This window comes from Nuphar pumila, chromosome 5 (genome assembly GCF_984573655.1).
Source record: "Nuphar pumila chromosome 5, dmNupPumi1.hap1.1, whole genome shotgun sequence".
Taxonomy (NCBI): Eukaryota; Viridiplantae; Streptophyta; class Magnoliopsida; order Nymphaeales; family Nymphaeaceae; genus Nuphar; species Nuphar pumila.
The window spans coordinates 121,318,761-121,333,447 of NC_143253.1; positions in this window are offsets into that span (position 1 = coordinate 121,318,761).

Here is a 14,687-nt window from a genome sequence, read left to right on the forward strand (position 1 = left end):
AAATAAAATTTGCAAAATCAAAAGGTAGAAATCCAAGACTGAGCACACCATACAAGGGACTGTTTAGGTGCCCAACAAATTAGCAAACCCCACCCTAAAGGACGCCTAATCACTGTTTAACAAGTGCGAACACTATAAGGATTCAGTCCTTAAAAAAGGTAATGGATGGCCAAGAATATCTGAACCAAAGTTGGGTCATCGAGGCGTTTCACCAAACAATTGGTGTGCACCTCTCAAACAGACCACAAACAATGTTTTACCTATAGTCCTCAACGTGAGTTTCGTAAAAATAACACAATATCTTGTCCTAAACATAAATATTAACATTAATAATTCAACAAAAATAGAAAATTAAATTCAATTCGAATCAATGTAAAACAATAGGTTAACATAGAGAAATCAGCCTAAGTGCTTAACAAAGCATATCAATCTATACGAGAACCAAACAAGTTCAGCTGGACTGTTGGGGCATTTCACCAAAACACTTAGCCTAGGCAATCAACCACAAATCTCTTGAAACCCAAAAGAGAACTGTCATAAGCAAAATGTCAATAATTCATTCAATACAATATAAACCAGATTCAACTAAAAAAATCAATAAAGAATAGTCAAATACCATGTCTGAAACAGCTTAGGCATCTACAATTCAAACGGTCTATAAACAACATAAAAAACAAAGCAAAGGTGTTAGCCAAGAGTGACAAATCCTTAGCTCCAGCTAAGGTATCATTGGCCAAGAGATAATCCAGAATTCCTTAACTCCGACAGCACACAGATGAACCTTAGGAGGTCGATGTTCGGTCGTTCTTCACACGGTCTGTCCACACATAGGTGACATCTCGATGTGTCAAGTCTGAAGGGCAGCAAGCTACCAAACACTCAAATCTCTCACTGTGATTCAACGAAAAAGTTCAACAAAAGACCCCCTTTTATGTAGCTTTTGCTTGATGATATAGAGTAGAGAGAATTAGGCTTCAACATCTCTCTCTTTTGGGGTTAAAGAGCACTGTTCAGGTCCCTCAATGGGGGTGATTTGGGTTCAACAGCTATAACTTGACCCAATCAACTCGTTTTGGATCAAACAATGGATTTGGGCCGCCCAATTGGTCTAATCAAAACCCTGCTCAATGTTTTAATAACATTGAATTAAAATTAAAATCAAATCAGAAAACCCAATAAACCCTCCAATAGCCTAAACTGATCATAACAAGTTATTGGAACTAAATCCAGACCCACAGGGAAAATCCCAAACTCGGCGAAGAGAAAAGATGTCTCATTAAAGACAACGTGATGAGACACATTAAATATGTTTACTTACAGGCTTAAAACAATAAAATCCTTTGTGTTAAACCCACAACCAAGGAAAACACATGCTTTGGTTTTGGGCAGCATCTTGTGATCTCTATAAGAAAAAGATGGTGATAACAAAATACACTAGAATTTGTGCATTTGGGTGTAGAATTTGGGCAGCAGCTTTATTCATGAGTGACTCAAATGGAGGCTTAAAGCCTAATTTAACCGATGGCATACTATTTACCAAGAAAATTATAGTTTGGAAAAACAAATGGTAAGGAGGCGAGAAAGAGAATAGTGAGGCCAGTTTCGACAACATGCCTATGCTTACGCTTAACAAGCTTGTTGCTACTGTGAGGTATGAGGGCATGAGAACCCATGAAAGATTTCATTTTCTCTTAAAACATCAAAAAAATGATGGCTAAAAAATTCCCCAGTAGCATCACTTTGGAATTTTTTAATTTGGACACCAAAATACTTTTCAACTATCAACTTGAAAATTTTGAAACATTCCAAAGTATCTGACTTGCGCACAAGAGAAAACATCCATGTAAACCTGGTAAATTCATCCACAAGCAGTAAGTAGTAATGATAACCTTCTAGAGAGATAATGGTCGATAGCCCCCATAGATCACCATGAATAATTTCAAATTGTTCATGTGCCTGTGATGTGGAATTATTAAATGACAACTTGTGAGTTTTTCCTAACAAACAGGAAGAGCAAACTGAAAATTAAGGTTTTCCACAAACTTCAATTAGATTATGTCAATACAGATAATTCAAAATCTTGTAATGGGTGCCATAGCCGCTTAATTATGCCATTCCGAGATAGATATACTCTTTGTCATGAATGCAAACAACTGCTTATTGATCTTAAAATTAATGTTGGCTGCATGCTCCTTATTTCTAACATCTGGAATGAAGTGATAGAGACCATCACACATTGCCCCTTGATGTAGGATATCCCCTTTCAGTTGACCCTTTATAAATAAACTTGATTTAATTAGTAAAGACAAAAGAACATTTGTTATCCCTTGTAAAACATCTAACAAACATGAGATAATGAGACATGCCAAGAACATGAAGAGCATCTCTTAAAATAAACTTATGCTTGGAGGAGGGAAGAAAAAGGATAACGGTATTGGAGATGGGCAACTGAGTTCTATTTCCCAGAATCACCAATTAATCTTGACCGCCATACACATTCCTATACACCATTTCTTGATCGTCAGGTGGGTCGCCCCGGTGTCCGGGTATCAAGGATGAACCTGCTGCGATGACACGACAATAACACAGAATGCTCGGGCAATGACAAAGCATTGCCAAGTGGTATGATTGGATCGACCACAGTATTGACACTTGACATAAGTAGAATTCCCATCATTATTCTGCCCATGATTGGATTGATTTGCATCTCTATTGTTCCCTCTTTGGAATTGATTTGATTGATTGTAAAATCGACCACGGCCTCTTTCCTTGATCATTGTTCCCTCTTCCACCATTGTTATAGTGGTTATTATGATGACCTCCTTGTCCTCTTTAGGTAAAGAAAGCAACAATATTTGATTCATTGCTTAAAGATCAAGATTGTATAATCTCGAGTCTTCTCTCTTAATTCAAGAGCATTCGTAAAACGAGAGAAGAAATTTGTTGGTGTTGGTTGTCACTTGTCACCATAGTGATCAAACTCTCGTACTCGGTGGGTTGGCCATTTATCTCACACTGAACAAAATCCGTCTTTCCTAAGTTGATCCTTCAGTTAAATGATACCCAGACTAGATTGGGATGTGAATTATTTTTCCAATGCAACCCAAGCATACTTAGCCGTGCATACATATAATTTGCCCAAGAACAATCTATGTGACTGTGGCCTTTATTCAGCTAGGGCAAGCTGGTCAGAAGGATGCCAAGACTGATAATCGGGGTTTATAGTCTTGTTCACTTCATCAGTATACATTTTGGGACAGGGAAAAGAATCATCAACAAACTTCAGCAAATCTTGGCTCAGTATGACTAACTCGATTTCTTATCTCCACAGGAGAGTTATTCCCATCGAGTTTTATTGAAACGAGCGAGGCAAAAGCATTCCACTGTGTTACCTCCTAACATAGCTGAGTTCTGAGATCCACACACAGACAGAAATCACGTTGAGCAGTAACAAGTGACCTCGACACCAGCAGAGGGTACACGATCACTGTCACAACATCACTGCACACAGCAGCGCAATCACGGTCACAACACCTCCGCACACGAATTGCTCAGCTCACGACAACACAACATCAGCAGAGGGAACATGATCACAGCACCACCACACCAGCAGAGGGCACACCATAGCTTACAACAGCGCAATCACTGTCACAACACCTCCACACAGAAACTGCACTGCTGGTATACATGAGCTCTGCACCACACACGGGCACTCCTGAAACTGCAAGAAGGTGAAAGAATGAAAAATAATAACTCTGCCTTCTTATGGCTATGATACCATGAGAGGGTAACAGATCCAAGAGAAAAGAAGGCAGAGAAGATAACAGACCCAAGAAACACAATACATGCAATGTATAGTGGTTGGGTTTTTGATAAACCTGCGTCCACTCTCACAAGATTCTCACTCTCTCAAGGAGTGAGATGCTGATCTGCATTGATAAATAGAGCAGGGAATACATGGCACAAATCAAGGGATCATAACGAGATACAAGGAGGAAACGGTGGAGCAAAAATAGGAGCTAAATCTGTACATTAGCTGGAGATAACCACAACTGCCCTCCAGCTGTCATTTGGCACGCTTACTCCTTATTCTTATCTGTTTTTTTAATTGGACTCGGATCCATTGGATGTAGCTTCTCCAATACCTCCTTGCTCACAAGCTTCACCTATTTTCTTCTTCTTACTCGAAGCCTGTAGTTTACATCTCTGTTGAGACTTGCAAAACAAACTCCACGCTGACTGTTTCTCAACATAAAATGGACAACCATCAGACTTCAAATCCAAATCTCACAATTCACCATAAACTTCAGAAAGAAAACCACTTTCCAACATACAAGCCTTCATATGCATCAATGCCAAACAGATAAGGCACTCAAATTTACTTGATTAAAAAAAACTCCCATGTTCCCTTAAACACAAATTTCTTGCAAGATATAAAACCAAGATCCCAAACTTTATTCGGTAAGCCAATATTAATTATTATATTATATATGAAATTATGCATATATCCACATAAAGAACTCTAAAAAATTTACTTTCCCCTTGATTCAATTTGATTTCAATGAATGACAAGAAAAAATATCCTCTTCTCAAATGCACGAACCTAATTGAGTAATATGTATTGGCGATTTATGTAAAAACAAACACATAAAGTGTACCTGTATTTGCTATAGAGCACGTGCAGGGTATTTGACGTTCTTCTCAGCCGATCGATGCCCACGATGAGCCCATGCCTTAGGTCGACGGTGAGCAGGACCCTGAACCCAATAAACTTGACGTGGGCTAGGTTAAGGATATGCAATGTCACTCATCATATATTGCCTAGCCACCTCTTTATATAGTGGAGGTAAGAGAGGTGGTTCAGTGAATGTGGGCACTCCACATTCACGCAACCTCCTCCACTAAGCATTAACCGTCCTCCATTATGCAGCCCACTACTCCACAATGCTTTTAATGTCAAACCAGGTCACCCAATGAGTTGGACCCGATCCATATATCCAACATTCTCCCACTTGACATATTAACACTAAAAGTGCACTAAATCGAGGTTTATATCGTTATCTCAATTTAATTCTTCATATGGGTTCACATGTTACCCTTTATCAAAAGGATGAATCAAATGAGTCATGGAGATGAACATTTTTTTTTGGAAATGTCATATTCACATGTATTATACTACAATTCACCTTCAGTGCTTAAGCATGTTGAAATTACCTTTATGAATAGGTTGGTCTCTTATCTATTCTATTGATCATTTAATATTGTTATTCTGTTATTCTCTCTAACCCATATGAGAGATTCTTTATGCAAAATCAATAATATACAAAGCCATAGAGAATCAAATTCATATATACAAATGTGATCACTTAATGTATTGCCATACATCAGAAAGAATAAAAAAAACTCATTCGCTTTATATGTTGGGAATACAATTCCGATGCTAGACCTTTAGTAAGAGGATCCACAGTCATTTCCTTCATCCCAATTGTATCAATACATACCAGATGATTCTCAGTCATTTCTTTAACAACAAAATATTTTAACTCCATGTGTCGACACAATGTTGAACTCTTATTGTTATTTGAAAAGGATACAACTGCTTCATTATCACAAAAGATCTTTAGTGGTCTCTCAATAAAGTCCACAATACCAAAACCTATAATAAAGTTTATTATCTAAATGGCATGTGACGAAGTCTCGTATAAAGCAATAAATTCTGCCTCCATGGTATGAGCAGCAGTGGTAGACTGCTTTCCACTTCTCCATGAGACAACACCACTCGCTAGTAGAAAAATGTATCCAGTAGTGAATTTTCTACTGTCAATGCATCCTCCTAAGTCTGCATTAGAGTATCCAATGACCTCTAGGTAGTAAGTTTTTCTGTAAGTCAACATATAGTCTTTTGTTCCTTGTAAATAGCGCATGATCTTCTTTGCTGCCTTTCAGTGCGCAATGCCTGGATTTGACTGATATCTACCAAGCATTCCCACAACAAATGCTATATCAGGTCAAGTGCAGGTTTGCACGTACTGCAAACTCTCAACTGTCGAAGCATATAAAACAACATCCATCTGAGCCTTCACAATATCATCTTGAGGACAATCCTTTAAGCTCAATTTATCCTCTTTCACTATAGGTGTTGAACCAGAAGAATAATTTTTCATCCCATATCTTTTAAGAACCTTAATGATATAAGATTTTTAAGAGAGGCCAAGGACACCCTTTATTTCTGTTACGATAGATCGCAATTCCAAGGACATAAGTAGCCTCACCCATGTCCTTCATATCGAAATGAGAGGAAATGAAAACTTTTGTTTCATGTAATAGACTCAAATAATTAGTTGCAAGAAGAATATCGTCAACATATAAAACCAAAATTATGAACTTACTCTCACTAGTCTTAATGTAAATACATTGATCAACAATGTTTTTAGTGAATCTAAAGTTCATAATTACCTGATTGAACTTATTATACCACTGGCAAGAAGCCTATTTAAGTCTATAAATTCACTTATTCAATTTGCAAACTAAGTTATTTGAGTCATCTATACTGAAACCAGGAGGTTGTTGCATGTATACCTCCTCATCCAGATCTTCATTAAGGAAGACAGTTTTCACATCCATCTGATGTAGCTCTAAATCAAAATAAGCTACAAGGGTCACGATTATTCTCAATGATTCTTTAGTTGAGACAGGAGAAAAAGTCTCATTATAATCAATGCCCTCTATCAGTGTGAAACCTTTTACAACAAGCCTAGCCTTGTACCTCTCCACATGACCTTTAGAGTCTGTTTTGGTCTTATAAACTCATTTACAACTAACTCCATCAGGTCGATGTACAAGATCTCACACTTGGTTCTTTGCCATAGAGTCAAACTCTTCTTTCATGACATTGATCCAATATGTTGATCTTTCACTTTCAATGGCTTCTGCAAATGTGAAGGGATCTTCATCAATGTCTATGAAATTATTTGACTCTTATAAATACACCACATAGTCCAGATGTATAGCAGATTTTCTGATTCTGGTGAACCTCCATACAGGTGCTACAGTTGGTTCAAAATGAACCTCTGTATCATGTTGTTATTGTATATCCTCATCAACAACTGGATCTAGTTGAGATTGATGTTCATTGACTGAACTTTTTCTTACATTATCTGAATGAACAATGATAGAAAAATTTTGGCCTTTATCCTTAGCAAGTGTGAAACTTGAATCCTGTATTTCCTCAAAAATAATATTTTGAGATGCATTTATCTCAACAGAACTATTTTCAAAAAATCTTGCTTTAGCTGTTTCCACTATCTGTGGTGTATGAGATGGGCAATAAAACTTAAAGCTCTTTGACCTTTCTGGATAACCAATGAAGAAACCACTAGTTGTCCTAAGATCAAAAGCTTTTATATGTGGGTTATACAATTTAGCTTCGGTCAGACATCTCCATATGTGAATATATGACGAAGAAAGTTTTCTACCTGTTCATAACTCGTAAAGAGTCTTTTGAACAACCTTCGTAGGAACGTTATTCAAAATATGCACTATTGTCCTAAGAGCTTTACCCCACAAGGTCAAAAGAAGGTTTGAGTGATTCAATATCGCTCGAACCATTTTTTTAAGCGTACGGTTTCTCCTTTCAGCTACACCATTCTGGTAAGCACTACAAGACATGGTATACTGAGATACAATATCTTCCTCTTTTAGAAACTGCGCTAATGACCTTCCTTTTATTCTATCTCAGTGAAACAACCATAATATTTTCCACCTCTATCAGACCTGACAACCTTAATAACTCAATCAGTTTGTTTCTCTATTTCTTTCTTAAAGTCCTTGAAAACTTGAAAGACTTGATTTTTCAAATAATAAATAGAGATATATATACTGTGAGTAATCGTCTATAAAGGTGACAAAATACTTTTCACCCGTATAACATGGTGAAAAAGGGTCGTATACATCTATATGCACTATTTCTAACTTTTTATTACTGCATTTGACATCTTTCTTATACGTGTTAGACTGCTTAGCCTTTATGCAGCCAACACATGGCTCTATATTCATAAAATCAAGAGATTCAAGGATTCTCTCTTTCATGAGTCTTTGGACTCTCGCTTTTGAGATATGTCCTAACCTCTGATGCCAAAGTAAATAGGATTGATCATCCTTTAGGCCACGTTTATTGTCAATCATTGTGTTCTCAATGGAGCGAGATTCTTGAATTCAGAATTTGGTTCTTAATCGATACAAACCATCACACATATATACAAAACTTATATTCATTGAATTTTTCATAATAATAAGTTTGACATTTTTAAACTTAAATACAAAGTTAAACTTATCAAGTTTTGAAATTGAAATCAGGTTCTGACTATAGGATAAAACATAGAATGTATCAACCAAATCGAATATGAATCCCGACTCCAACATAATTCTGCAGGTCCCAACATTCTTGACATGCGGACATATACTATTTCTAGAAAAGATGTTTCTCTCATGCTTTGTTGGTTCCCTCTTGTTCAAAAATGTCTGCAAAGAGTTGACAATATGTACCGTGGCACCAGAATTAATCCATCAACTATACAATGGAACATGAATTAAATTGTACTCATGAGAAATAAATGACTTATTATCTTTATTTTTTATCAACATCTTGTACTTCAAACAATCCACCTTCTTATGTCCCTTCTTTTTGCAGAAGAAACACTTTATAGAAGAGCCTCCTGAGTGGGATTTAGCTTTCGCTTGAGAGTTTGAACTCTCTTCAGTGGCTTTCTTCTGATTCTTCTTCTTAAGGGAGCTTTTCTTTGGCCTCGACCTCTGTTTATTATTATGAGAGGCCATATGTGCACTTGGCACCCTCTCACCCTTCAATCTCTCCTTTTCTTCAATATACTTGGCCAAGAGGTTATTAAAAGACCACTCATCATTATGTGGGTTGTAGGAGATTTTGAAGAGTCCATACTTAGTAGGTAATGAGGTTAAGATCAGATGGACCAAGAAGAAGTCAGAGATGACGAACTTCATGCCATTCAATTGAGTCGCAATATTCCTCATTTCTAAAATATGCTGTCGGATGTGACTATCGTCAGAATATTTCATAGACACTAATTTGAACATGAGCGTACTGACCCTTGCCTTATTAGAAGTGATGAATTGAGCCTCAATGGCTCTCAAAAATTCCTTCACTGTCCTGCAATGAGGAATGTTATCTCAAATATTCTTAGCCACTCAATATTGCAAAAGCAATAGACTGAGTCTATTCGAGCGCTCCCACTTTTAAGAGGCAACCTTCTAATCGATTATACTCTGTTCTGTAAGAGCAAGAGGTTTGTCAATTCTAAGGGCCAGATCTAAATCCATGTAGCCCAAAGTGAATAAACAATTTCTTTTCAATCTAAAAAGTTAGATTCATCTAAAAGGGGGATATTACTGGAACCGTCGATAAGGAAGGAACCTGATAAAACAAGGAACAAAAACAGAAAAACATTACTATTATTGCTCAGACGAGGCTCGTGTTGAAAAGGTAAAAGTGAGATCCTTTATTTTCACCTTTTTTTCTGAGACAAACATAGTTGAGCCATTATCGTTCCACTTTGGTGGAAACGACAATACTCATAGTTGCTCAGTCTCTTCAATTCTCAAAGAATTGACTTTAGTTGGTGAAATAAGCAGATCATGTATCCAGAGATAATTCAGCACTGTACCTTTGGATATGAACATGCTTCATAAGCTGAAATACACATCTACTATCACACCTTGTATAAATTTGAAACACAACGACCTACCTTTGGGTAGAATCGATGTTTCATAAATTTATACACAATCATAATAACGAATCTTAATACGGTTCAAAGAATTCGTGATCAACATGACTCAGATCACTTTGGTGATTACATGAATCGGTTAATCAAGATATTTTACTGAAAACCTATTTGTATTATGGAGCACGCCCATACACATATTTTAATGCATGTATATTCATGACATAATACAAGTTCATACTTCAACTATTATACATAAACTAACTGTCATGAATTTAGTCATAATTCATGCCGAAAACCATTATGCACAACTTAACAAACACAAAACACATGAATTAACATGCATAAGTTATGCATTATTTAAAATAAGCACTTTATAAAGCATGAAAAATAACAAAAGCATGCTCATATGAGTAAAACTCAGGGTCCTCAAGTAGGAACCAGTCTGAAAACACTTTGAACCGGTTTGAAACAACCCCAAACCGATCATCTAAGGGTCTGAACCGGTACCAAATATGAACAAAAATTCATAAAACCCTATAATCGTATGCCAAAATCTTTGTATCTTCATATATTTATGAAAATAGGGTCTTAGCATCTTAGAACTGGTGAAAAACTAGAAGGAATCAGTAAAAAATGACTCTAAACGGGTCCCAAAAAAGGCTGAATCAGTTCCTGATCTGGTTCAGGCCAAATAGTGTCTGGATCCTGCAGTAGCATGGATCCAATCCGGTCTGAACTGGATTCGGGTCTAACCCAGTCCGAAAATGGATCCGGGTCTGACTCAATTCGAAATGGACTGGGGTCAGACCCGGTCTGATATGGACCCAGTCTAAAATGGACACGGGTCAGACCCAGACCAAAATGGACACGGGTCTGACCCGATATTTCTGGATGAGACCTAGACCCGGAACCATTATGGGTTCGGGTCCGATCTAAATAAAACGAGACCAGATCCACCCCAAAAAGGGTTTGGAACGGGTCTGTCACCGGGTCTGCACATCGGAACTGATCTGTTTCCTCTATTAAAACAAAAATATGAGGGTTTCTATTTTTTTAATATGAGAAACTAAACAGTTTCTCTGCGTTCGTCGCCCCACGGCGACCCACGTTGCCGTACGATGATCGACGTTGGTGACCAACCGATGATCGTCACCTCCCCCGACGACACACCTCTAATGATGCAACCTCGGTGACACCCCAACAACAGAAAAGGGGCTGACATTTACCTTTTTTTTTAATGTCTGTCGTCGGAGCTGCCAGCCAATGTCGGCAGCTCGCGTCGCCCCACGTCGCCCGCCAAAGACCGACAGATTACGACATCAACCCCGACGACTGAAGAAGCAGAGAAGGGTTTTTTTTTAAACCCCTTTCGCCATCTGCCGGCGCCATCTTCAGGCGAAAGCACACCGGCGAGGTAAACCCCTCTACAGCCCAATGACCATTAGAGACGTTGAGGTTTACCTCTGTCGACGATGATCAAACGGTAACCGATGAGCCACATCACCCCACGACGATGATCGACCAATTACCTGCAACCCAGCGACCACACCCCTCCACCGGTGATGCTTCCTACAACGATCCCGACGTTGGCAGAACATCCCTGTAGCCCGACGGCCATAGGTGATCCTCCCCTCGATCCTCTATTTTTTTTTATTAATAGAGGATCGTTGGAGCTGCAATCGCCACCGGTGTACGGCTGCTGGGAATGGCAGTCGCCCCACGATGACAATTGCCATTGATCGACTACCCACGTTGCCCCACGGCGATGGGCGATCGCATAAAAAATGGGTTTGTTGCCGATGAAGGTTGTCACACCATGGCAATAGTCTTTGGGGAATATAATGCATCACCATCATCTATTATTGTTTGCGATAGGCTGCTGGAATGACTGATGACCCATGTCGCCCCACGACGACATGCTGTCTGCGGTACTAGAGAATGGCCAGAATACAAACAATGCCGAAAAGGCCCTACATGCACCCATGCGTAGCGGAAGCGTGGTGGGCCCATAACCCTATGTTGGTGATTTTTGTAAAAACAAACACATAAAGCATACTTATATTTGCTATAGAGTACGTGCAGGGTATTCAGCGTTCTCCTCAACCGGTCGACGCTCACGATGAGCCCAGGCCTTAGGTCGACGATGAGCAAGACCTTGAACCCAATAAACTTGACGTGGGCTTGGCTAAGGATATGCAATGTCAGTCATCATACATTGCCTAGCCACCTCTTTATATAGTAGAGGTAAGAGAGGTGGTTCAGTGAATGTGGACACTTCACATTCACGTAACCTCCTCTACTAAACATTAACCGTCTTTCATTATGCAGCCCACTACTCCACAATGCTTTTAATGTCAAACTGGATCATTCCATGGGTTGAACCCGATTTATATGTCCACAATATGTAGTATGGATTCTAATAAACTATCTAATAAGGTTTAAACAAAACCTTGGACGGAATTGTTGCTTGCATTATTACATGGAAGGCCAAGCAGAGAGAGAGAGAGAGAGAGAGAGAGAGAGAGAGAGAGAGAGAGAGAGAGAGAGAGAGGGGAACTTGGAAAAGAAAAATAAAATATTTCAAAAAAAATTATAATTGGCTGCTTGAGAATAATAACTTGTTACATTCTATATAAAATAGATCATGAGGGTAAACATTTGATACTATTGAAGGTACCGTACTATTGGGAGAAGAAATCACTTTTTTTCTTCTGTAAATCAGATCCTACATATGTAATCTGCACGGTTTATTTAATAGCAAATAGGCTTTAAAACATGTGTTTTTGACTTGTAGACAGATTTTCAAGGGCTTCCAAAATCAACGACTCAGTTCCTAGCAGAAAAACTATAATAAACACATCTACGTGGTTAGATTGAGTCTTGGACTTATGATTTCCAGTTCAACAGTACAGTTCAATAGTAGCAAATAATAATTCTTATAATGCTATACAATGCATTCACAAAGTCAGCTGAAGATTGAGCTCACTACATGTAATTGACTTATGCACCAATCTCCAAGACAGCCAGCCACCATGCTCACCAAAGCTTTGGGGCCAAACCCATACGCCTAACATCAGTCCCAGACTCCATCCTGACCTTATTCGTCTCTCCCCGTTTGTTTCCGTACCAAAGGTGTAGTCCCCAAGCTGTCAATGGGCCAGACAGCAACCATATCTGACATGATCATACCTCCAACACATACAATGGGTCCAATAGCTTATCAGATCGGATCAGGCAGGATCCAAAACCCACTTTTATCTGAACCAAGTTAGGGTTCTTCCACTTTCTTTCTCTTTTTGTTTTTTGTTTTTTCTTTTTCTTTTCTGGGTCTAGGCCAAAAGAAAACCCCTCAATCACTCACCTTGGTAAGAACCCTTGAGGTCCCCACTGCCGACCAAAGAGTACATTTAGCTTCGACCTTACGGCAAGTGAACTGACCTGCATTTTTTTTACCAATATCTGAATGTGCCACAAGTACTACAGGGGCTTGATTTGATCTGAATCTGGTCCTTGATGTGTGAAGATCTGGCCTCTTTTTTGTGTCAACATTATCTAAAGATTTTGAAGACCTCGAAACCTTTGGTTATCAGCAAGCTTGCTTTGGAAGCATGAACCATGTGCTTCTTTAATTTATGCTCTCAAAAAACTTTATGCTTTTCAGAAATGAAAAACAAGTTTCATGCAATATGAAAATGATTTTTTTGCGCATGAATTTCTTAGGTTAAGAAAGTTGTATTTATTCAAAGCTTATGTTTTTCACTATAAAATATGCATGAGTGAAGGACATAAGTTTATAGTTATATTTTTATGTCATTTTTTGCTCGCTAATATCGTTGAGATGTCACTTTATGCTTCCTGAACGCTTCAAACTACATGCGTCCAACTCCTATTAAACATTTCTGCAACACTGGCTTCACTTCTTTGTTTTTTTCTTCCTGGATAGGCAAACTGGGGTTTGGCGATCCCTATCAGGATTATCAAGACTGTATAATCATTCCATTGACAAAATCACTCCTTCAAGGGGGCTTAATTTAAGCTTCACATCTTACTCTAATCATAGTGACAAATATCGCGAAAATCTCGCGATAATATCGCGAGAAATTGCCTGAAAGTTTAAAACGGCAATTTCTCGTGAGATTTTCAAAATCTCGCGAGATTTATGAAAAAACATAAATATCGCGATTTAAATGCGATATTTATGTTTTAAACGGCTATTTATTGCAAAAAAATGTGTATTTTTATTTTTAAATATTTTTTATTAATATTTTCTTATAAAAAATAAATTTTATATTTTTAATTTATTTTTTTATTGCAGAGATTTTGCCGAGAAAAATGCCAGATTTATGAAATTTTTTCAATTTCTTGTGAGTTTTTGAAAAATGAGAAATTGCCGTTTAAAATGTTTGTCACTATGACTCTAATAACGATAGACAAAATCGACAAGTCCATTGATAAGTTATATGTGGATTGGATTTACGCAGTCCGGGGACTCTTGGTGGGAGGTGGAGCTAGGGCTGGAAAACGAACCGAGCAGCTAGTAACTCGGCTCAGTTCGGCTCATCAAGAACTCGTTCATGATCGGTTCATATAGCTGCCGAGTCTAGCCACGAGCAGCTCATACAATTTAAACGAGACGAGCTAGAATAAAGGGTGTTCGGCTCAGCTTAGCTAAAAAAAGCTCATATATATATATATATATATATATATACAAAGAAAATGATGCATAAAAAATATATACAAAATATATGGACTCTCAAGTATAATATATACAGGGGTGAGTCCTAGTTGCAGTCCGCACATCCTCGTTCACATGATTTTCCATTGAAAGCATGCTGATTTTGCCAGCACTAGGTGGAGCCTCCATCGTGTCCTATCTAGAGAGGATGACAATATGTTGGATATGGTTAGAGTGAATAAGGATATGGGTTA